This window comes from Eptatretus burgeri, chromosome 1, assembly GCF_056783735.1.
Source record: "Eptatretus burgeri isolate ZD-2024b chromosome 1, Ebu_testis_v1, whole genome shotgun sequence".
In the NCBI taxonomy this organism is placed as follows: Eukaryota; Metazoa; Chordata; class Myxini; order Myxiniformes; family Myxinidae; genus Eptatretus; species Eptatretus burgeri.
The window spans coordinates 43,362,406-43,389,124 of record NC_140961.1 but is presented as its reverse complement, the minus strand read 5'-3'; positions in this window follow the sequence as shown (position 1 = coordinate 43,389,124).

Below are 26,719 nucleotides of genomic sequence, written 5' to 3'. Positions count from 1 at the left end.
AACTTTACCGGATCGGATGCAGCCGAGCGACACTACCAAGGACGTACCGGCTAAAAGGAACGGATCGTTGGGAACAAAGTCCCAGATAAGTTAGGATACGGACCATGCTGGATCAATGAAAGAAAAGACAAAAATGAGCTGGGAACATTTCTACAAAGTGATTTACTAACAGGCAGATGAGGAAAGGTATGTGGCACAGTTAATGTTGTTTATTGTTGTCTGCTGCAGGAACAGGAAGAAATGTGAGAGGTGAGCAATATACAAGCAACTTACAAAAGCAGACACAGAGCAGAGTTATCCCGTAAAGAATTATTGTACAATCTTAACTTAAACGAGGACAGACGCCAGGACGAACACACACACACACACACACACACACACACACACACACACACACACACACACACACACACACACACACACACACACACACACACACACACACGCACGCACACGCTGAAGAGGAGTTGATGAAGAGAAAAAGGAGAGGAGATAAGGCTAACGGTCTCTCAAAACCTTGCACGATTGTCCGATCGTGCCACCAATAGGTTTTGGAGGGATGCTCCACTGGGCGATACTTCCCTGACAGCTGGCGCGTCGTCTCTTGCTCTATGGCACTTCATACAGCTAGTGTCGGTCCTGAGAATGAGACACGACCGTCAGGCATGAAGGGAGGGACTTGGCTGGAGCCAAAAGCCAATGGGTGGAGAGAGAGGCAGAGCCAGCAGGCGAATTGGTAAAGAAGGGTGGAGCCAGCAAGGCAAATGGGTAGGTTGTCGATCCCAAGCCAGACGGAATGAGCGGACAGGAATGAAGAAAGGAACGATGGGCAGGAACGACGCTTGAACGACTCAGGAACGATGATGACTCTGGAATGACACACCAGGAATGACGACAACTCGCGAACGACGATGACCCTACTCCCCCACTGCCCCGTGACCCGTCCTTTTATAGATCCTGTGGTGCAGGGTGGGGGAATGACCCGAAGCGATGTGTCGTCACCCAAATTGGGCGCTCTGGTTGGGCTCCGGCTAGCATACAGGCCGGCTGCCATGACCGGAAGCGGCTCCACTTCACTTCCGGCCAGATGGTTCCAAGCTGCGGAATTGTCTCGCTCTGAGCACCGTGACATGAATTGCCTTGCACCGAAGTCCGTGCCGTGCCCCTGCGACTCGCGGTTGGCGCTGGTCAATGTGCCTGCTCTATGGTGCACGACGTGGCCCAAGCAATCCGGCTGCACAGCATGCCTCTGCATCGAGGCAGAGGTGTGGGAGAATGTATGCCGTCCGCGGGAGACATTTGTTGCCGTCGTGGTTGAGCGAAGACCGATGGTAAGATGTCATTGTAACCCCATGCACAGACCCGACCAAAGATTGTGTTACTCATGCCCCGTTCTGTACGATGATAAAGTATCATGGGCTGCGCACGACTCTGCCATTGAACATGTGGTGAGCACGCAGGTCCGCCCGCCATCGAGCATGCCCCGTTCAGTACACGTGGATCCACCATTAAGCACGTGGCCAGCGCACGGGTCCGCCCGCCATAGAGCATGCCCCATTCGGTGTGCGAGGGTCCGCCATTAAGCACGTGGCCAGCGCGCGGGTCCGCCCGCCATCGAGCATAGTGTTCGCGGTTATCAAAGGAGGTGGGATGCATGGTGCCAGCCCTGATCTGTGTCAGGGAATTGAGGGAAAAGTTTGGATATAATTATGTATGTATGGTTGAGTTGAAGGAGAGGATAGATAAAATTATTAAATGGAGAAATGGGTGGAAAAGTGTGTGCCGAGTGTGTACTGAAAGTTGCCAGCATTTCGGGTGCCGTTTCTTCCATCTCCTCGGTACGTGTTCCATGTCGCGTGGGCGTCGTGTTGGGTGCCCTTCTGTCCAGTGGGTGCAAATTACCACTGCACGTGCATTTGGCAGGCTGTGATTTCTGTAGAGGGGTGTCCGGTTTAATGCCTGCTTGGCCTTCGCTGAGGACCCATCTCACAGTGAAGGGTGCACGTGGCTGGGATTTACCTCAGGAAGAAGAGTAGGAAAAACGGAATAGGAATGAGTGTAGAGATTTAATCAGGCTGAGCTATGAAGTTTACACAATGCACTGTCCCGTTGTCCCGCTAGACAAAAGGGAAGGGACTGTCTGAACGTATATTAATGGAATAACTGTCTCTGGACTGCTGTATGATGGTTGCTATTTCTTTGGAGGGATGTGGTTCCTGGAACCGCAAATGTACACATATATATATATATATATATATATATATATGTATATGTATATATGTATATGTATATATATATATATATATATATATATATATATATATATATATATACATATATATATATGTATACATATATATATATATATATATATATATATATACATATATATATATATATATATATATATATATATATATATATATATATATATATATATATATATATATATATATATATATATATATATACATATACATATACATATATATATATATATATATATATATATATATATATATATATATATATATATATATATATATATATATATATATATATATATATATATATATATATATATATATATATATATATATATATATATATATATATATATATATATATATATATATATATATATATATATATATATATATATATATATATATATATATATATATATATATATATATATATATATATATATATATATATATATATATATATATATATATATATATATATAAACAGTTATGGATTTCAGAATCTGATCAGACGAATGCAAGCAACATTCTGGTCCTCAGACAGTTATTTCCATAAATGCATGTCCAAGATAGACCCATCCCCTTGTCTGGTGGGATTCTAACTTTAATGCATTGGAGAAGGGTATAGAACAGATATCCTATCTTATGGGATGGCCTTTTTCTCTTGACGTTGACGACCTCTTTCACCGACGTTGACGTCCACCTTTTTCCATCGACGTTTGACACCCCGTTTGGCAGCTCTATGGAATCTGGCTGGCTCTTATTCGTGTCGGGCTGAATGAGGAAGGAATGATCGCGCGATTGATGGTTGGGGTCATGGGCAGTGATGCGCCAATAGTCAAGGTGGATTTGGCTGAAGTCTGCTTGAGGCTCCGCCCACACTGGTCACCTATAAAAAAGGACCATTTTCCTGACAATTTGTGACAGTTACTCCAGTCAGTTGGTGACAATTCCTGCCAGCTGGGTGATGGTTCCTTTCATCAACAGTCAGTTGTTGACAATTCCTGAGAGTTGGTGAGTCAGTGACAGCTGCTTACAACTGTCCATTGGTTACAGCTCCTGATAGCTCCTGACGGTGGGTGACGGTTGGACTGTTCTTGCTGGTTCTGCTTGTACCTGATTCTTGGCATCCCTGGTTCCTGGGAGTGACGACGTGACATTGATTGGTGTCCGATCCTCTTTGCGAGTGGGTGCATGGTGAGGCAGGGTGTTGGCAGTGGAAAGGCACGCTCACACATTTTGGGACATTTTATTGGATGCACGACTACTTCTACCTCGGTAAGCCGAGATTGGATTTTTTTTCACCCTGAATGATCTGCTGGTTACCCTAGCCTCATGTATAATTGTTAAGTAAGGCATTGTGATCAGCATCTGCGTTTTGTATATTTTTCTCTAAATGCCTGTTGAATTCTTTATTTGTTTGAGATTATTTTGATTGATTTGAATTAATCTATCTACACTACAAGGAAATAAAAGTTCTTCAGTTTTTTATTTTTCTCATTAATAAATTCCTTGTTGATGTTTCAACCTGTCCGTGCTTGTTCTTTCCTTCCATTGTTCCAGCATTGTCCCAACTGAGATAGACTGGGAGGTAGTTCCCAAACAAATTAACTTGTCAGTCGACATGCACCAGTGGTGAACGCTCAGCCGCCCTAATTAAGATCTAATCAAGATAAGATTGGTGCATTGCCGAGGGCACGCTCCCCGTTCAGGAAGCCACGTGACCTCTAGTTAAATGGCAAATTAGTTGGTGGACACTGGAACTCTTTGTTAACTAATTGGCGTTTGTGGTGGTAAAGCAAGCCACCATACCACAAAGTTAATTGTGAGCGGTGGCCCCAGGTCCAGCTCTTCCGAGGTGCAACAAGGATTAATCCCCTCATAATACACTCGGTACCCGTGGTCATAACACACACACGTGTGTGTGTATATATATATATATATATATATATATATATATATATATATATATATATATATATATATATATATATATATATATATATATATACACATATATTTACATGTACATACATATTTTTAGCTATCATTTTTAGCTATCCTATAACCCCACACACACATATATATATATATATATATATATATATATATATATATATATATATATATATATATATATATATATATATATATATATATATATATATATATAGGGTGTCCCAAAAAATATACAACTTTTAAGATGCTTCGTTTGATCCTAAAAAAGCAGTAATTTTGTCACTAATGCTTAATTTCTTGTTGCAGAGACACTGAAGTTTATTTTGATACCAAGCAAGCGCCAGAAAAATGCCAAGACTAACTGTACAACAACAGACGAAAATTGTTGAACTTTGGCACCAGACGAAAAGTGTCATACAGGTGCAATGTCTTTACTCGAGACATTCCGGTATTATGGTATATATATATATATATATATATATATATATATATATATATATATATATATATATATATATATATATATATACATATATATATATATATATACATATATATATATATATATATATATATGCACTGGAACCACCTTGGAATTAAGATCCAAAAACTACTCTGCTGTGCTGGAATCCAAATCGGCTTTGTGGTCATCACCAAGAAGGACAAGTACTTCATCCGAGATTTCAATGGAAAGTCTGAAATGCAGACTTAATTTATTGTTTTATATGTTATCACCTGCAAACTAGACCGCTGGAGATCGTGGTGAATAAAATAGGATGCCAAATTAGTTTGCTCATGTGTTGAAGAGTATGATGGTGAGCTGTTTCAACAGCATTAATAGGCTAATGCCTGTTTTTAGATAGATTTGACCACCACACTTCTCAGCACACCCAGTTTACATATCAATATCGATAGAAAAGAATACTCATTTATCGATCCAGACGTTCATTGATTGATCAGCAGCAATCCTTCTTGATGAAGAATATTCTTCAAATTCAGGCGTGAACTCCAATGGCATCGTGCCAACCATCTGAGGTGGGCTCAGTTGGAGGCAGAATGAGGTTAATCAAGATGAAGACATCGGACATGATTACCATCAAGGAAAACCAAAGCATGAAGACATGATTCATCAAGACAACCGAAGACATCAGCCTGTATGTTGCTGTTCCTCTCGTCAGATGGTCATGACACTGTTCAATGAGTAATCTTCTTGGATGCAGGCATGATTGGTACCGAATCGGTGCCCCTCTCACATGATAGGTCTTTGCAATAACATCTTTATTTGGTCCATCATGCTTTCAGCATGTCCATGTGCTCTATTAACTGACCTCAAGTATTAATCCCTTTCTTAGTCCCTTGACTATATATACATATTTTTAGCTATCCTATAACCCCACATATATATACATATATATACATATATATACATATATACATACATATATACATATATATATATATATATGGTGTCCCAAAAAAATATACAACTTTTAAAATGCTTCGTTTGATCCTAAAAAAGCAGTAATTTTGTCACTAATGCTTCATTTCTTGTTGCAGAGACCCTGCAGTTTAATTTGCTACCAAGCAAGCGCCAGAAAAATGCCAAGACTGACCGTACAACAACGGACGAAAATTGTTGAACTTTGGCACCAGACGAAAAGTGTCATACAGGTGCAACGTCTTTACTCGAGACATTTCGCTATCCACTTGCACCAAGCACCAAACTTTTGGACAATAAAGTGCACCATCGCAAAGTTTACCCATGTGGGAACCATCTGTGACCTTCACAAGGGTCACAGTGGTCGGAAGAGGACAGGTCGTAGTGAAGAAAATGTGGAAATGGTGAGACAGGCGGTCGTTCAGAGTCCAAAAAAATCGATTCGACGAATTTCTGCCGAGACAAACATTCATAAGACCACCGTTCAGAGGATCCTTCACCAAGACATTCATGCCTTTCCATACAAAATTCAGCACAGGATTCAGGAGCGACATGGCGGACTTTTTAAACTAGAGAGTTCATAGAACATGTTGCCCCCTACACAGTCTTGAGAAAAGGTACATGGGAAGGGTCTTTTGAAGTCCTGCTCTGTGTTTCTGAGCTGTTATTCCGAGCTATTTCCTACAAGCCGTGATTTTGTCTGAATCTCGATATTTGTCAACACTGAGAGCATGAGTGGCAAATTTGATTGGTTGAGATGGTGTAAAATGGCGTACCATTCTGTCCAAATACTACTACACTGGAGGTTTTTGAAAGTGACAAGAAGGAGATTTGTGTTCTTCAGTGTTCAAGTATCAAATTCAATTTAAATAAAAGGAAGGGTTTTAAGGCTGTGGAAAAAACTCAGAAAAAAACAATATTTTTGGAAGTTTACCACCACCATTGATGTACTGTCTAATTTTTTACACCACGTTATTTAACACATTACATTAGTTATTCGTGTTTGGTGTTTGTGTCCTTTCTGATGTCCCTCAAAACAGTAAGTTTCCTCTTTGGAATTACAGTAAACCCTTATCTATCGTGGGAAAATTCCGCAATAGTTAAAACCAAGGGCCAATGGGAAAAGGGGTAGAGGTGAGCGGGATTCAGCGATCAGAAGAGCCGCATTGGCTTTATAGTGAGTCACCTGCTGCATTGCCACAAAGGACAAGGGTAAGATGATCCCCGCCACCTTGAACTCTGGAGCAGATGTTTTCTGCTTGGACAGGAAGGGACAAGAAATTGAGATGGCATTTTCTTCCACAATAATCCCATCTCATCGGTGTTAAAAACCTGCTCCGGCATAAATCACTTCGCCTCAATTAGTTTCATGAGCTGCGGTGGGTAGTTCTCCGCAGCATCATCGTCTGCCGATGCTGCTTCCCCGACTAATTTGACATTATGGAGGCCAAATCTTATTTTGTAGTTCTCAAAGCAGCACGTGCTAGCCTGAAACTTGTGGGTAGCCATGCTTGAATTGGAGTCTTTGGCCCTGGGCGCCTCTTGGAAATGTTGGTAAATGCACAATAATTTATTCCGTATCACTGGTCCACTCAAAGGCACTTGTTGCTGTGTTTGATCCTCAATCCAAACATTAAGGGCTTTTTCCATCTTTTCAATGTGAGGATCACGGGACTGGAATGACACTTTTTTGCTTTGTCAAGTGCTGGCAGCAACAATTGCATGGACATAACCCCACATTAATTTAATTGATCCCATAATGGTGGCCCACAGATGCCGCACTTTCACCTCTTACCAACCTATCTAACATCTCGATTTTTTTTGCCCAACATCATAAGTTTTCTCTGCCTTTTGGCACAATTAATTTTGTCCATCGTTTTACGGTTGGGTGCCATTATTAACGGGTGCACTAGAAACAACAATAAGCTCGTAATGGGAGGTAATTGCACATGTGGATGCAAACGATGACTCATCTCAGCTCAAAAACTGAGATTGGTCGAAATTAAGTCACATGATAATTAAATCGGAACACAATAGGTTGCCCTTGATTGGTCAACCCCCACGATATTTAAGGGTTTCTCATCTTTTCAATTTTTTTTTGACTGCCAGATCGCCAGACAGACTAATATAATTACCTTACTCATCTGACAAGATTCCATGCAATCTGCCAAGTTCAGAGCCAAAATATTGCGAAACTGCAGGTTCGTATTCTATAGTGTTCAAAATATCAAATTCAAATGAAATTAAGTTGTTCCTCGATTATACACTGAAGTCTGTGGAATGTAGACAAGCAGAGTGAACCGATCCTTAACCACACTTTTTGCTTCGTGTGCGATGGAGGTTATGTTTTCACCCCTGTTTGTCTGTTTATCGGCAGGATGTCTCCAAAAGGTTGCGGACAGATTCGGACGAAACTTGCTGGAAAGGTTGGGTATGTGACAAGGATGCATCAATTCGATTTTGGCGGGGATCTGGCTCTGGATACAAGAATTTTTTAAAGTGATTCTTCATCATTGAGAGATATTACCAAAAACGATATATAGCATAATATCTCAAAAAGTAACGGATGGATTATGACAAAACTTGGTGAATGAGTTGGGTAGGTGACAAGAACAAGCCGATTACATTTTGATTAAAGAACGGATGCAGATCCGGCCTATCAGTTCGATACAAAACTTTAAATGTTCAGCCTGGTGGAGGCTTGCGCTCTACCGTGTGCCGTTCTAGTTGTACAAGGAAAACTGCACATCTGTGCAAAGGGGCCAGCGAAAGACGGTGAGCATCATGTCAGCACTGGAGTGACATGGCAGACTTTTATTTTTAGTCATATATGGCACTATATGCAAACAAATTCAGGATGAAGCAACATCACACTACCCATCGAGCTATCCTACCATCACCCAGTCAGTCAACAACACCCAAGCCTTCATGGAGGTCTCCCATCCATACCCAACACCGAACCGGGTTTGTCTCCACTTATACACTCAGAGACGTTATGGGGATTGAACCTGTTCAAGCCGATAAGTGGTTAAGGGAGTAAAATGCAATAATTTGAGCAGGCTCTCAGGTCGCCATTTTCACCTTTCCTCTCTGGTCCTCCCGTCCCATTGTCCCTCATGCTTTTGGAGAATGGATGAGCGACAATACCACACTGCACCGATGAACTCACGGGGTGATTATTATGGCAGCAGATAGTGTATGGGAGTGGTGATGGAAATCAAAGCTGACGTTCCATACAGTGAAAGTGTAGGTGTATGTCAAAGTGTGACATGCCAGTCCACATGCTATCCAACGGTGGGTGTCCAGAAAGTGCACAAAGCAAGTGCAGTTGCCGAGAAGCAATTAAGGAGATCGGGAAATACTTCAACAGGACGTTATGCTGCAGGGCCAGAGAATCCTTTCGCTCCGTCCTGTACAGCAACTACCCATGGAGATCTATGTACTATAATCTTCTGCCAAATTTAGACCTTGAATCACACACCTCCCAGGGTGGTAGTGCCACACAGGCTCTTCAAGGTCGTTTTACGTCGCCGTGAGCTGGAGGGAGGGGAAGATAAATGAAGAGGTGCTGCAAGCAGTTGGTGAAACACACAGCATAGTCAGGCACATAGACAGAAGGCAGAATATTTGGTTTGGACTCGATGCATGAGAGGGGAAGGTCTACTAAAATACGTAATGGGAGGGAAGCTGTACCATATAGGAAGGAGAATGCTGGACAGACTGGGAGAAGGAAACACCTATAAATATAGGATTAAAGAGATGGGCAGAGAGCCAAGAGAGATGGAAAAGGAGGAGAATGCTAAGGACCTGCCCTTTGTTAGAACACAAAGAAGGATAAGAAGAGCACCATTGGTTGAGAGATACTCTTTTTTTGTGTACAAGATTGAGGCTCATGGAAGAGCGAGAGCAGGATGGAAGGCAACAAAACGAAAAGGGGGAACATCAGCAGAGTAGAAGTGAGAGTGAGATCAAGGGGAGGGGGAGAAGGACACATGGGGGGTGAACAACCTGAACACAAGCTGGATGAAACAGCCAGAAGGTGGAAGAGGGAAGTGGCAATGAAACAGAAAAGGACCAAACCAACTTACGACTAACAAGTGAAGATATGAAGGAGGGGGGGGGGGGGGAATTACAATGACTTGGAAAAAGGAAGTGCTTATAGGAATGGGGTCATTTGGGGTAGAAGAGATCATGAGTATGGATGGGGGATGACCAGAGGTATTGGTGGACAGCTGTCTTGAAGCCCTGGAGTGATGGTCCGAAAGGCCAATCATCGTTGTTAACTCTTCACCATGCGCAGATTCACGTCCCATTCGAGGTCTATGGTGTACTCACTTGCTAATGCTTTGCACGATTTGAATTAATGATACCCGAACTTGGCGGCTGCACAGCATTATCTTATATACGAGTGCGGTGACCATACTGTTCAGCACACTGTGGGAAGTTTATCTCTCAAATTACATGCTGTAAAACGCGTCATGAGACATTTGTGGGGTCATATAAGCCGATGACTCGTGTAAAGGACTCGTTGAGATAGATATAGACCCATGATATGCAAGATGGAGAGAAACGCACGATTTGGGGTCGAGTTTCCCAACCCGATTTGAGAATGCAGGGCATAAATAAATTTATGGATATCTAGATTAGTTATATAGACAATTACCACTCATATATGAGTGTCATTCATCCATAATCATGTATTAATCAAACATGAACTGAAGGAAGCATGATAGGAGAGTTTGGTAAAGAGCCAACTGAGGTGTGCTGGCAATCACTCGCTGGGGCATGCTCAGTTACGCAGCAGCTAACTAGTGCTTGCAAAGCCAGGAATTCCTTATCAACTGTTTCAAATGGAATGCTTGCTTGAGTGCTTAGGGCATTAGGTGAGCACACTCCAAGAAACAATTGGTAAATGAACACACCCCAGATACGAATGAAGGAAGAGAGAAGGGCAAAAGAAACAGACTAGTTGAGGCAGCAAGGTAGGAGGTAAAAGAGCTCGACCCCGTCAAAGATGAGAATCTTGTGGAAAGAGGGATGTAAATAAGAGGTGGGTGGTGGGATAGCGGGCAGTGGAGGATTGTTGTCCAAAATAGGTAGGTCAGCAGCAGCTTGTTTCAACGGGGTGTTCCCCCCCCCCCCCATATAAGAGGTGCGCTAAACGACGAACGGAAGTAGATGGATTTGCAAAAGGGTCTTCGCACTTGCTCACTGTTCATGCTGTTCCCCTCGGATTTCGCCTGGTTTGGTGTTTCCCCAACGTATATAAGAACATTTACACCTAGATCCATTCGGAAACGAGTCTGCGCCTGTGGATCAAATTAGCATGGTGGTAATGGTGACGTGCACGAAATGAACAAACACCTGCGAAAGAGGTTCCTCATGATGGATCCCGCAGCGATCGGGGGTTCGTCTGAATCTGCATGACTAGCCCCTTATTTACGTTCCCATTAGTGTTTATCAGTCTCGGATCTTCATAAGACATCAATTTTAATCGCACACTAATTTCCGTTTAACTGCCGTGTGCCGAGGCATGAAGTGGGGAGTGTTCAGGGTCCCCGGGTCCGAGTCCCCACGTACGACTCTCCTGGAGGACTTAACTGATCGTGTCCGAAGCTCGATCGTGTACCCTTTACGTAATAAGGCAGGCCCTCATAATTCATGGGTGGAGGGATGCGGTGACAGGTGGGTGTAAAGAAAACCGAAGACCATTTATAATAGAGGCGGCCGGTTAATGCTACGAGAAGTTTTTCGCTCTTCTCAATTCCCAAGATGCTAAATGTAGATCAGGGTAAGAGAACAACCATGTCGACACCCCTCCACCCACAAAACGTTTTTTGTAATTTTTTTGGCTTTTTGTAATTTCTAGTGGTCGTTGCCGACCTCCCATTGGACTAGAGACCCGAAATCGGGTAAGGTCTTTCTCCGGTGCTCGGGGACAAAAGGAAAGAGTGAGTGGTTCACACTAACTGTCCATTGACCAGCCGAACAGAGCACTCCAGAGTCGAAAAACCTTGGAGTTTCAACCTTGCAAAGCATGGGTCTTGTATTGGGTCCACTCCTTCCTGTCGATCAAGCAAACAAACGGCATGGCTCGGGATCGAAAGTACACTCGAAGCACACACAGTCACGTGACCTGGCGCACATCATGTTTTCACCCAAAGACAGAGCAGAGGAGTTTGCAGTGGGATGCTGAGGGGGAGGACTGCATGAGGAGGTGGGAGTAGGGTGAAGGAGGTGGGGGTGATGTAAATTTCTATGTGCATGAGGAGGCAGCGGCAAATTGCTTATCTTTGAGCAGATTTGCCAGCAACGCACGTACACGCGTTCTCGGAGAAACGGCTTCGACCTTGAACCGTAATCTGGCGATTGAGGCCCCGCGACATGAATGTGGAATGGTGTTCCTCCCCGAGCTAATCGACGGCCACCATATGACGCTCTGGCGAATAGGCGATGGCATTACCACCCGGCAAACCCCCTCCTCATCCCAAATGATCATGCGGTCGTGTGTCAGGGTGGCACCAAGTGATTAATTGTGGATGTTGGGTTCGGCCTTGTGCGTCAAAGCGAGATTTCTTTCAAACTCCGAAACGATATGGTTATAATTTATGTGATATTATTATAGTAAGGTTATAAGTTATTCTATCTTTTTCTCCTTGTGTAAGCTCACCTTTTGTGGGAGAAACAGCGATTAGATATCAAGAAGGGTCCTGCTTGAGGTAAGGTGGTCCAAATCTACCAACACTATGACAATTCAAAGAAATCCAGAATTTGACTTTAGGATCTTTAACGTCCAATTTACAGATGGGACAGACAACTTAATGCTTCCCAAGGGATGGGCTGGGGTAATGCATATTACAGCACCCCCCCCCCGCCCTTTCCTTCACCACTCTCCTATTCTCCCATCCCTGCTACCCCACCCACTGGTTCTCCTGGCCTTGTATGATGCCATTGACTAGACAGAGCCTTAATAGACTTTATTGAGGTAAGAGCCAGTCTGAGTTGACGAACGATTCAAACGATAGGCTTGATCAACTGGAGGTTACCTTTATCAACTAAGCAATCTAACAATGCCAATGACGTTTCAATATGCAAATCAATCTCTTGCTAAAAGGACCTCTCATGCAATGTCGAGTCAAACAGAATCCTGGCCTACCCAAAAGTCTGGCTTTTTGAAGCTTCATTTATTTATTTTTTGGTCATTCTAATGATACCAACGGAGAAGAACTGCTGTCCCTATGGGCTGCCACCCCAGCATCACATTTCTCTCTCTCCTGGATCTTGTGGAATCTAAAGCTCTCAACATTGTTGGAATCTCACACGACGAGGCCGAAGCACAAGTACTGTTGCTCTTGAATTGCAAGCAGGTAGTTCTTCTCGTAACCTTTTGAACCTTAAGCTCCTTGGACTTTCAGCTCCCCCACCCTGGGCTCCCTGGAGAAAAATAACTGAAAAGTTGAAATGTGTTTTTTTTTTTTTCTGCCTGTAAAAACATTTTTCTAGCCCTGTAATCAGAAATAAATGATATTTTGAATCAAAGACCGTCTTACTTTCTTCTGTTTTTTTATTTATTATTTATCGCCAATACTCTACTTTGTGGTTCCAGTCAAACCAGCAGTTATTGCCCAGATTTCCGATACATAAGAATTATTCACAGTGCGTGCACCAGTGTGTTGTCTTGCAACGTTTTGGCAAATCCTTATCCTTTACCCGAGGGTTCCTTTGCTTTGCCATAAGGTACTTCTCTCTGCACACAACACAACGATTATTATTGATAGTTGCATGTGGAGCCTTTTCCACATTATGGTGAGCATCCCATTGCAGTCGTCGCTCGTCATGAAACTCTGCTGAGTGTCGATTACCAAATGCTGTTCTGGTAGATTGAACATCTCCTACAAGTTCCTCTATAAGCAAATGGAAAGTGACTACTCTCTTGTTTGGTGGAACATAGGGCTTTGTGAAACCCATCAGTACGTATGCATTGTCCTCAGCCCACATGAAGAATTTTATTACCAAGCATCTTGGCCATTTATAGTGGCGGCGGCATTTCTGCAATTTAGTAGTTTGGTCATTTTTGTCTGTCTCCCCCATATCAGCATTATCGGCCTTCACTGATTTTGGACAAGCAACAGGAATCTTTCTTTTTTTCAGTACCGTCATATCGCTGAACACGTTCAGGAGGGGAAGAGACGTAGATTGACGTGACAAAATATATGGATTGCTTGTCCTGCCAAACGATATACAGATTTGCCAGCGTCTGACCACCTTGATCAGCAGCAGTCCCATTGAATACAATTTCCGATCCTCCATTTTGCATTTCGTTGTTTCTCCTTATAAGAGTCTTGGGAAATTCTCATCGTAGTTCCACACATCATTAACCTCCGCCATCGAAGATCGGAGGTTACTGTTTTCACCCCTTTCTGTTTGTTTGTTTGTTTGTGATCAGTATTATGGAAAAACTCCTTGACGGATTTCAACGAAACTTGGTGGGGGGGGGGGTTAGGTATGGTCCAAGGATCATGCCATTACATTTTGGACTTTGTCCCCCCCCCAAAAAAAAAAAAATTGTTAGAGAAAAAAAAAATTTTGCAACTTTTTTTTCAACAGTTTCGATTTTTTTTTTTTGCATTTCTACATGTTTTAAGTGATTTCCACCCCCCCCCCAAAATAAAAAGTTGTTAGAGAAAAAAAAATTTGCAACTTTTTTTTCAACAAAATTTCGATTTTTTTTTTTTTTGCATTTCTACATGTTTTAAGTGATTTCCAACCCCCAACCCCTCCCAAAAAAAAAATGAAGAAAAGAACTATAACTCTGTCAGCACTGTTGACATCATATTTAATGAATAAGATATAAGGTTCACTTGAGTGACCCAGCAGTATTGGCGGTGGAGGTTTTGCACTCTCCCGAGTGCTCCCCCTCTAGTTATTCCTTGTTTTATGATTAAACACTCAACCAGGTGAATTGAGGTGTAGAATCTGTCGGTGTACAGGGAATAATTCTGCCCTGAGAATTTGTCAGTCATTCGGACAACCAAGTTCCCTGTAACCGCCAAGGTTATCGATAACTTCAGCATCATCTCTCCTTCCAGTGTAAACTTCAACATTGAAAATATACCCTTTTTCACGATCACATAACAGAAAAGTCTTGATTCCCCAACGGATCGGCTTGTCCTTTATGTACTGTTTGAACGAGTTCGTTTTTAGTGGGGATCATTCCCTCATGTATGCCTGGTATTGGATTAATGGTTAGGATGGTGCACTTGGGATCTGAGGATCCCTGAGTTCAAATCCCTCTCGGCCGTTGAATTTATACCAGGTGGGGTCGACTCTTCCTGTCATCCTTCCGATATTGGCAAAATGAGTACTGGCCCAAGATTGTCCTTGAATCACACAGGATTGTGCCCAATATCCAAGGAGACTGCTTAGGCAGCGCCAATGCTCTGCACAAAGGATGATCCCAATGGATGGATGGATACCCTCATCAAGTGAAAGTTCACAATCTGGGACAAAGTAGTGCTTGAATTTCTCAATCAAATAATTGACCACTGGGCAGTTCCTGTGTTTTATTAGTCTTAACTAGCTGGGGATTATCTTCATTTACACAACTAGTCCGTGCCCGTAAAAAAAAAAAAAAAATATATATATATATATATATCTAATAATAATAATAATAATAAATAAATAAACCACACAGGCCGTTTCTTCGCTCTCACGTGCCCGTATGTGTGTGACCCGGAAGTTCGATATTATGCGCAGTTCCGATTATTCGCAATTTATTTTTAATACCCAATTATTCAATTAGTGCCAACGTATTTTACCTTTTCGCAATATCGTGGCAAGGAAAAACAAAAAGAGAAGAGAAGAGAGAGAAAAAAATTTTACTTCCTGGTTCAGAGCACACCAGCACTCTGATGTTCCCGAAATTTATACACCGTCTAATATGAAAACGATCAGAACTTGGGCCATTGTGTTTATCTATAAATGCGCATAAGAAATCGAGAAATTATTAGAATACACGAAGTCATCACTCTCCGGAAGTCCGTACGTTGTAACCTGTAATGGCGAACATGGCTGAGCTTCCCTTCCCCATCGGCCACGCCCACGCAACAACGTGTCTTCCCATTGGTTTGGTAAATAAATGGCCATAACTTGGGAAGCACTCGTCCGATTAATATCAAACCTTGAAAAGGCACATCCTCAGGTCCCCAGCAATATACCTGGCAAGTTTCAATTAGATCGGACCAGTGGTTGTTGAGAAACAGCGGTCTCACACACACACACACACACACACACACACACACACACACACACACACACACACACACACACACACACACACACACACACACACACACACACACACACACACACACACACACACACACAGACACACACTCACACACACACACACACACACACACACACACACACACACACACACACAGCTGGAATTATAGATAGATGTAGCATTGACCTGATTGCAAGGAACCGACTGGCCTCTTGTCATGACCTTTGGAAAACCAGTTGTGCAAGTAAGCATAGCATCCTTAGACTGCCAGTACTGCTCGTACCTATCTTTATATATCAATACTTCCATGGTGACTCGAAGCCCCCAAAAATGCCTTCAACTCTGCCAAAGTAAGAGGCGTTTGTTGGAAAGATTTTGCTGTGTAATTGTTTGGTTTGGCTACTGTGGTGTAGTCTGCGGGCCTACGGGGAGGGGCATGATGATGATGCATGATGGGCGTGATGATGGGAGGAGTGGTCGTGGTGGTTATCGTATCTGCAAGGGATATAGGGTGTGCGCGCCGTCTGAGGCGTCGTAGTAATACTGGAGTCGCCCGGCTCGTGAGTGTGCCGAATACGGAATAAAGGGGAGCCGCCGGGCAGAGTACGCCCACGCTCGCACTTGTACAACGCAGCCCGGCTCGACTGTCGTTCCGCTCGTGTCTGCCTGCTAAGCATCTCCCATTCCAGTACAGTACAGTACAGCTACAAACACATGTTCAGCTTGACAATTAGTCTCTGTGAGAAGTAAATCCCAATGGACATCATCCCAGAACAAGCCAAAATATTCAAGTGGAGTACTTTACACATTTATTACATTTGGTAAATATTTAGGCCCTGGTTACTAATTTGGTGTAAAGTGGTGTTCATTGAACTCTGCAGTGGCTGTTATCCATCATGGAGGGGGGGGGGTGAGAGGAGGGGTCAGGCTTGGTCTATCTCCTCCACGTTCTCTGCCACCACCATGACCACACCTTCGACCTCGGCCACACCCCCTACCAACACCTCTGGGAACTCCTCCAGCGTTATCGTCAGTACTATCAGTTTCGCTTTCCTCGTTTGAAAAGTCATTCTCAGACTCAAAATCACCCTCATAATTACTTCTATCTTCCCCCATCAACAGACGTCAGATTTCGACTCATTTTAGAATGATTTTTCACGAGAAACCTTCAAAAACTTTCGTGAATCTAGTGCTACGACTTCCGCAGATCATGCACTTTGACATGTGCACATGGATGGGCTGACTGTCATTGTAACAAAGCGTGTACACAGCAAAAACCTCCTTCGCACTTCCTGAGCTGTTAGCAGCGATACAGACCGAAGATCAGGTGCAATATAATGGAGCCGCGAATTGCTCAGGAAGTTGCTTGCGATGAACAAGAGCATGTGGCGGCCGGTTACTGACGAGCCGCTTGGATTTGTGGAGGTCTAATTAGCGACCGATAAACCAGCTGCTCGGGTATATGGAGGTTTGAAGAGTGGCCAGTAAACCAGCCTCTGGGTTTCAATGGGTAAACCACCTCTCCTCTGGTCTAGCTCCCCCTGCTCTCTCAGCACTCCGACCATCTCCAGCTCCACCTGGATACCCACATTCTTGCAGCAAGCTGGTTAACCACTCCAAAAATCTTGGTTTACCACCAATCTCAAACCTTTTGTTCCTCTTTTCTCCCAGCTTCCCTCTAAGTGGCGCACCACCTTCTCACGTCATCCACCACCAGCAATCTTTTCTTCCCTACTCCCATTAGCTCTACCTACAAACACAACCTCTTTTAATGCTGCTGTGTTTTCATTCCTTCTATCTCCCCCACATTCCCCAGATGGCCCTCCCTTGCTTGTTGTGCCCCGCTCACTGTCAGTACGTTACCATTTTACCCTCTGTCCATTCGCTCTTCCACGAGTCTTCTTTATTCGTATATAAATTTATCGATCTATACCTTTGTCAAGCTCCAGCTAATAAAACCCATCGTTTGTACTGTCTGCTGATGCAGACTGACAGTAAGAAGCCTTCACAAAGTCTAGCATTCCATCTTTGCATGTACATTTGGTCCTTGGGCTAAAGTTCACATGTTTGGCTTCTTAATTGTGTTCCTCCCTGAAACAGCTTCATAATGATGCTTGGGTTTATAAAATCTGGAGTTATACCTTGTATGAGGTTCATTTTGACCTTGAGCCAGGGTGCATGTGTATGGCTTTGACAAACTTTTCAGGGAATTGCGTGACCTTGTACTTTGCAGGTCTTGGGGCTAAGGTGCATGCGTTCAGCTTTGACACCGTTTTGATTATTTCCTCAATTGCGAAACACGTGTCCAAGATGAAACCGATGAACATTGTTCCTTACGGGTTCTGGGTTATTTTTTTTTGAGAATTCTCTTCCGAGGTTGTTTCTCTGACTGCTAATTATATTATTGTACCACATCTCATTCCCCTAAACTTCATGCCAGATCCGATATTGCTATCACCAATGTGCCACATCCCATTAATATAAATCTCATTCCAGATCCGATATTACTATCACCAGTGTACCACACCCCATTAATATAAACCTCATACTACATCTGATATTACGATCACCAGTGTACCACATCCCATTCATATAAACCTCATACCAGATCCTATATTGCTATCACCAATGTGCCACATCCCATTAATATAAACCTCATACTAGATCCGATATTGCTATCACCAGTGTACCACATCCCATCAATATAAACCTAATACCAGATCCTATATTGCCATCACCAGTGTACCACATCCCATTCATATAAACCTCAGACCAGATCCTATATTGCTATCACGAGTGCACCACATCCCATCAATATAAACCTCATACCAGATCCTATATTGCTATCACCAGTGTACCACATCCCATTAATATAAACCTCATACCAGATCCTATATTGCTATCACCAGTGTACCACATCCCATTAATATAAACCTCATGCCAGATCCGATATTGCTATCACCAATGTGCCACATCCCATAAATATAAACCTCATACTAGATTCGATATTGCTATCACCAGTGTACAACATCCCATCAATATAAACCTAATACCAGATCCTATATTGCCATCACCAGGGTACCACATCCCATTAATATAAACATCAGACCAGATCCTACATTGCTATCACCAGTGCACCACATCCCATCAATATAAACCTCATACCAGATCCTATATTGCTATCACCAATGTGCCACATCCCATTAATATAAACCTCATACCAGATCCGATATTGCTATCACCAGTGTTCCACATCCCATTCCTATAAACTTCATGCCAGATCCCTTATTTTGATCAGGGACATGGTTGTGGAGACCTCCCTTGTGAGCGATCCTTGCGACGGCAAGCTATTGTTGCGTGCTGCAATGCTGGCACTCCTCCTAGGCAATGGAACTCAACATGTAGCGATTCTGAGACAGTTATCTCATTAGTATTCGTTTAGTTAGCCCTTTCCATATGTCTAGTGGGTAGATGAGACAGTATGCATTGTGTAGAGCTTTTAGGTAGGTCTTCAATCCCCTTTTCTTTCACTTATTTTACTTCCCTTTATTTCACAGAGGAACCCCACCATGCACTGCAAGCACACGATGGGCCGGACAGCGATGTCATAAGGATATTCTGCAGCGTCCCCGTTCAAACCGCGAGCCATTTCCTGTTCGAACGGTGTGCCATAAACCAACTCACACCTCACCTCATACCCCATCACACTCACCACAACGCTACGATGCTCACCACGATAATTAAAAACGCCTTCTAAAAATCCCCACAATAACTTACGACCTCTTCACCACAAACACCATAACTGTAACCAACCACTTCGGTCTCCTCACTACAATCGCCTCAACCACTCCCAACGTTTCAATGCCTTCACCACAAATGCTACAGCACTTCCTCTACCTCACAACAACCACTTCAAACTGTCCCAACCACAGTTAGCTCCCTGGACACTCACCACAGTTTCTGAGGATGCCGGGGGGGGGGGGGTCGAAGGACATTGTGAGCCGAGGTACTTCATCATGTAACTTGACGCGCAAACGTGTAATGGGGTTTGTACAATGACGTCTGGGTAACTCTGGTTTTCCACTACATAACAATGCTCAGAGTTCCTCACACGTTCAGGGCTGGAGAGCGTTCAAGAAAAGCCTTGGCCAATGTTAACTGTGGAGCTGTGTCGTGTGGTCAGACTTGGAGGCAACTGAGGCCATTTTCGGCCCGGGAGCCTGGCGGGGTGTGGCTATGGTGTGGGGTGATCACAATGGGGGAGCTCAGAAACACCTACAGGCTTGTTCGATCCACTCTTTAGCGCCTCCTTCACTCTGGGCTCTATAAAAGAGAGCAAATGAGGCTCAATCGCCCTCCTTCATCCAGCCTCCAAGCCAAGTCTCTTCAAAGCCATTACCAAGCCGAGCATCATCCATGCCAGGGGGGGGGGGGCAGCGCAACCGAGCGAGGCAGAATGAGCAGATGTGCAGGGATCATTGCCAGGTCATCCCCACATGGGGATGACTGACCATGACCCGAATAGACCGACCGTCCACCTGTAAGGTATCACACAAAGTAGTGCAGTCCTGACCGGATTGAATGTGCCAATCAGCATTCATGGTTGCCTAGCAATCTGCCGGTGCATGGAGTTATCTGTGCCCGGTGGCCTCAGAACCGGTCATTTGAGAGGGACCTGACCACTTCCCCTCATGGTGAGCCTCGAACCCTGAGTCTGCAACAGTATTAAGCAAACAGTGAGGAGAAATCGAGCAAGCAGATACACAACCCTGGCATATACCGTCTTGGCACGACAACTGTGAGTGCCATCGGTGACCCCTGTCATGCAACCGAGGCCCTAAGGCCTCTTGGCGAAAGCAATATGGCTTACTGTAACAAAAATATGCCAAACAATGACAATCACAGAAAATGGCTAAAGGGACATAGACCCCTTGTACGCAGATGCGCAAGTGTGTGCGGCCATATCAAGCAGCCGTAATGTATGCTGAAAAGGATAAAGAATGCATCTTCTCCAGTGAGGAAAGGGATCCCTGCCTCATGACAGAACAGCGCTCTACACCAAAGTTAAAAGCTAAATAGGTGTCGCCTGTTCTATAACAAACAGGTACTATGCTTCAGATGAATTGTAGAATATTAAATGAACAGAGCGAGAGTTGAGAGGAGAAGGAAATCATCCTCCACGGCAAAGCATATTCTGCGCATGAAGCAGGGGGGCCTAGTGGTAAAGGAGAAAGATTCATGAACCGAACAAAGCTGGCAGCCAAGGCTGAAAGAGTAACATGAACAAAACTCACTACAGTAGCTTCAATGATTCAAACACACTTGACCCAGGAAAGAATAAAGGAAATATGGCAAAGCAAGACTGGAAGAAATTGAAGACATAAATCGGCTGACCCAAGAAGAGAGAACCAGCATAAAAGAGACAAGTCTGAAGACGACGATGGTTCACGAGCGGTATTTGACGATGTAGATTGTTTCAGAAGTCAAGGATGAGACAATGTGATCATGTTTGACCAAGTTATAAAAATGATCAACATGATGTGGTACGAGTGACAGGTTATTATCTGCAAAATGTCGAAAACCCGGTTTCGTTCAACAACTTTCAAAATTTGACCTTTGCATAACCTTTAAAGGTCACAAAACAATGTTGTGGACATTAACATAAGGAAACAGGATACGTGCTATAGCTTATTGGAGTTAGTTCGTCGAAGAAGGTCGAAAACCCGGTTCGATTCCCACAACTTTGAAAATTTGACCTTTGTGAACTTTAAAGGTCAAAGGTCAAGGATTATGACCTTTGGTGCAAAACTTCCTCTGGAACATTCCAGGAACAATATAACGTCATATAGGCTATATGGCATTTCGCACTCCTCAGATTATCCATACTTTGATGAAATCAGCGTAAAAGCAAACTTGAAGGGGGCGCCACAAGCAAGGTGTTCAAGATAGAGCAAAATGGTATGAAGACTTTAGGTGGGGAATGACCTCAAGATTATGCATAAAAAATATTGTCATCCAAGCTCTCAAATTTTGGGCGGTCGTATGATTTTTATGTCAAAATTCGCAATTTTCTAAGTTCGTGACATTTTGACCTTGACCTTGGGACGAAAATGAAAAAAAATCGAGCTCCGTGGGGCTATGCAGGTGCCATTGGGCTAACCAAATACCGAAACCCCTGCCAGATTCGACAAACCCCTCGGAGAAGATGTAATTTGAAACCGGCTACCCCCTAAAAACACATGTTTTTTGGGCGTGGCTCTGCCCATAATGGGCGCACCATGCCTATTCTCAGGAAAACAAAACTAGATCATGATATAAACCTCCCACCAACATTTTTATCAGGATCGGATCAAAACCCACGGAGCTATGATCGGGACAGACAGACAGACACACCCATAACGAATATAGTGGTCACTTACTGACTCGTGAACCAAAAATCTTGGCAAAGAGGGAAAAATGGACGTTGCTATGAGCGATGGAATATACAAGACAAAAAGGCATGAAGGAAGAAAGTGCAAACACCTGGGAACAGATTACGACCTGTAAAGGCAATTTTAATAGGGCAAAACAGAACTCATAGAAAAACAACATCCTCAAACAGAAAATTTTCACAGAGGAGGAACTAAGAAGAAGAGATCAACAAACTGAAGAGGCAATAAGAAATGACTGATCATCAATAAATGGCGACCTACCACCAATGCCACAAGACAAACATGGAATGACAAGACATACATTTGGGATGAGATTCCAAGAGTAAAAGCTCCCAAATAAAAGGAATAACCAACAGAACTTACTGGTGCAACACAGAGTATAGAACGAGAGGAAAACAGAAACTGATGGGATTTCAAATTTAATTACAGTTCCAGAAACAAATTGGGCAACAGACTGGAGAATTGAATCAAGAAACAAAACTGAAAACTTCACAACAGGACCAGAGAATGACAAAAGGAAATGCTGCAACAGCACCCATAGAGAATGATCAACTCGAAGTTATTAACTCAGATCAAATGGCACCTTTGCAAACAAAACAAAGAAGAGCAACAAGGATAGATCATAATGAGGATAATAATGGACAACAGAATGAAGAAGAGCAAGAGGAGGTTGACAATGAACAGCATCGGCTCGAAGATGAACTGACTAATAAATTATAGGAAATCAAATATGATATCACTCAAGAAAAGACCACAGCTCCATCAAATAAACAACAATAAACAGTTTAAAATACAAGTAAGGAGAATAAACCAAGCAGTCACTAAAATGCTCCCAAAATCACCAAATCTGAGAGAAATTAATGATGTGAGTTTCACAGCACATCCAAGAGAAAATAACAGGCAAACGACAACACAAACTCAAATGAGCTAAGATCCTCGTCCTCTAAATGATGACGTCATAAAAAGGAATATGACGTCATTGTGATGTATCAGGTTTGCGATAAATTATCTGTGCTAATGCCCGGCTTGATTTCCACAAACAAAATTCAAACAGCTTGCCTAGTTTCGGAGATAATGGTATCGGCGATTTCCATTAGCGGCGATATTATGACGTCAACTTTTTTTCTCGGAAGAATTTCCAAAATTGGAGATGGTTACTGTCTGCGCGTGGGCTTTCTGCATATACATGGCAAGTTTCACGAAGATCCAATGAAAACTCTGGGTTGTGAAACAAAAAGTCAAAAAATAGGAATGACATAATAAAAATTGATACGATGTCATAGTGATGCATCATATGTGCGGTAATTCATCTCTGCTAATGCCCTGTTCGATTCCCGCAAACAGAATTCAAAAAGCTTGCCGAGTTTTGGAGATAATTTTTTTAGGCAATTTCCATTAGCGGAGATATTTTGACGTCATAACTTTTTTTCTAGGAGGAATTTTCATAATCGGAGATGGTTACTGTCTGCGCAGGGTATTTTTACATATACACGCCAAGTTTCAGGAAGTTTTGATGAAAACTGTAGGCTGTGAAACAAAAAAGTGCACAAGAAGAAGATGAAGAACAACAACGTGCGTCAGACTTAGAGATCCTCCATGAGGATCTAAAAATATAGATCTGATAATCTGACCAGAAACAAAACACCACCATGGAACAGAGACTTGAAAAGCAGAGAGACCGACTGAGGGTGGAAACGGGACAAAGAGAACAATTCAAGAGAGGAAACAGAAGTCCAAAGCTCATGAAAAGAATGAGACAAATAAAAAGTAAATTCAACATAGAAAACAAAGCATTAGAACCATAGCTGCCCATCATAAGCTCTATTTACAGCAGAAAGCAGGGAAAATTAAAAAAAAACGCCATGATGAGGCAAACAAAAAAACAAATCAAAATAAACAGTTTGAAAACAACCCGAAAAAGTTCTCCCAAGAGCTAAGGAAACAGAAACAAAATGCGACAACTCCCCCCAAAAAAAGAGGACCGAGAAAAATCCTGGAAAGGAATATTTGAAGATGACAAAGAACACAACAAGGAAGCAGATTGGATACTACACTTGTCGAAGAAAAAACAACAGCTGCAGGACATGCACCCAATGACAAATGATGAAAAGAAAATTAGAAAACAGCTCGCAAAAGCACCAAACTTCAAATGCCCAGGCACGGATGGGATTCAAAACTTCTGGTTAAAGCAACTACATGCTCTCGACCCTCACTACGCTCGAGCATTTACCGAACTCATCCAAGGGGAACAGCCAATGGATGAATGGTTCACAGAAGGCAACACTTTTAATCACAAAATCTGAAGAAACCCATCTGCTCAATAAATATAGAGCAATAACATGCCCACCAACAACAAGCCACCTTTTAACAGGTATAATCAATCACCAATGCAATTTATGACCACCTCACTCAACAAGGAGCTTTAAAGGCAGAGCAGAAAGGATGTAAGAGAGAGGATGCTTTGGAACAATAGACCATTTATTATAAAACAAAACCATACTCAAAAACTGCAAGCTCCGCCAAACCGACTTATCCACAGCTTGGATAGATTACAAAAAGTCTTTGATAGTGTCCCACATTCATGGATTATAAAATGCATGCAAGTGGACAAAATTGACCGTCAGATAGTCACACTGAGAAAGCAATGACAATCTGGGACACTACTCTGATACTACCTTACTTGGAAGGAAAGATTGAAATCCCAGGAGTACCACATGGTATCTTACGAGGTGACAGTCTTTCCCCCCTTATGTTTTGTCTCGCTCTTGACCCACTGAGTAACCTCATCAATGAAAAAGGATATGCATACAATCTGATATGCAACAGAAAAATGACCAAAGAATCAAGAAAGGTGACACACCTACTGACCATGGATGACCTAAAACCCTTTGCACCATCCATCCATCCATTGGGACCATACTCTGTATAGAGCATCGATGCTGCCAAAGCAGTCTCCTGGGCTATTGGGCACAATCCTGGATAGGTCACCACTCCGGCACAGAATACTCAAATGGCTCAATCACCCGAGCAAGTTGTTACTCACTGAATGATAAGAAATAGGCAGATCAATTAAAACTAGTAAAGCAGTACTCAAAGAACATCCAAATAAAGTTTTGTCTTGACAAATGTGCCAAATGCACATTTGTACAAGGAAAAACAAAAAGAACATACAGCATCTTAATCGATCAAAGTACAACAATATGTGAACTAAAAAACAAAGCATTCTACAAATACCTTGGAATATAAGAAGCCTCCCTAGGCACAAACCCCAAAAATGTGTAAAATAATCAGCTTCGAGTACCTACACAGAATAAGATGAATTCTGAGGTCATCCCTCTGTCTAAGATATAAAATCAAAGCTATAAACCAACTTGCAGTGCCGGTATTCCAATAGAGCTGTGTAGTTATATACTGGCAACAATTGGAGATCAACATGTGCACTAACCTGGAGGAGTTTGTGCTTGTATGCATGTGAGGAGGTTGGAGAACATGGATGGGCTGGAACATACATGCAGGCAAGCCCTTGCCAGGAAGATAGCATGGTTTTTAATTTTTAAATGCTCCTGTGTGGTTTTATGTAAAACACAGCGGTTAAAAACATAAACGTTGCTGTTTGGGCACATTTTATCACACCGGTAATGCCCTGGTAAACTGAATACCCTCCCCCAACACTGCTTCCATCCCCTCCCCTCACACTTCCTTCCCTTGCCATTATGCTACCTCCCTTCCCCTTACACTTCCTCCTCTCCTCACGCTGCTTCCCATCCCCTCACACTGCCCCCCTCACCTCACGCTGCTCCCCTCACGCTGCCATCCCCTCCCCACACGCTTCCTTCCCCTCCACTCACGCTGCCTTCCTTGCCCCTCACTCTGCCTTCCCATTCCCTCTTCTCATGCTGCCTTCCCCCCTCACTGCATCCCATCAAGCAGCCTCCCCCTCCCCTCATGCTTCCTACCCACTCCCTCCCCTTTCCCACATGATGCCTCCCCCCCGGAATGTGTGGTAAGGCCTCACTCTCCCACACCATCCTCACTCTCCCCCCTCCTTGCCTCGCCCCTTTCTTTGCTCTCCCCACCCCCACTCCCCAATTCATCACTCCCACCCCCTTCCTTACCCACCTCTTCCTCGTTCACCCCTCCCTTTACTCACTCACCCTCCTCTCCTTGCTCCCTCGCCCCTCTCACCACCTCCTCCCCATCTTATTTTTTTATCAGCAAAGCGACGGGTTGAATTTCCGTGTGTGTGTGTTCTATATATATATATATATATATATATATATATATATATATATATATATATATATATATATATATATATATATATATATATATATAT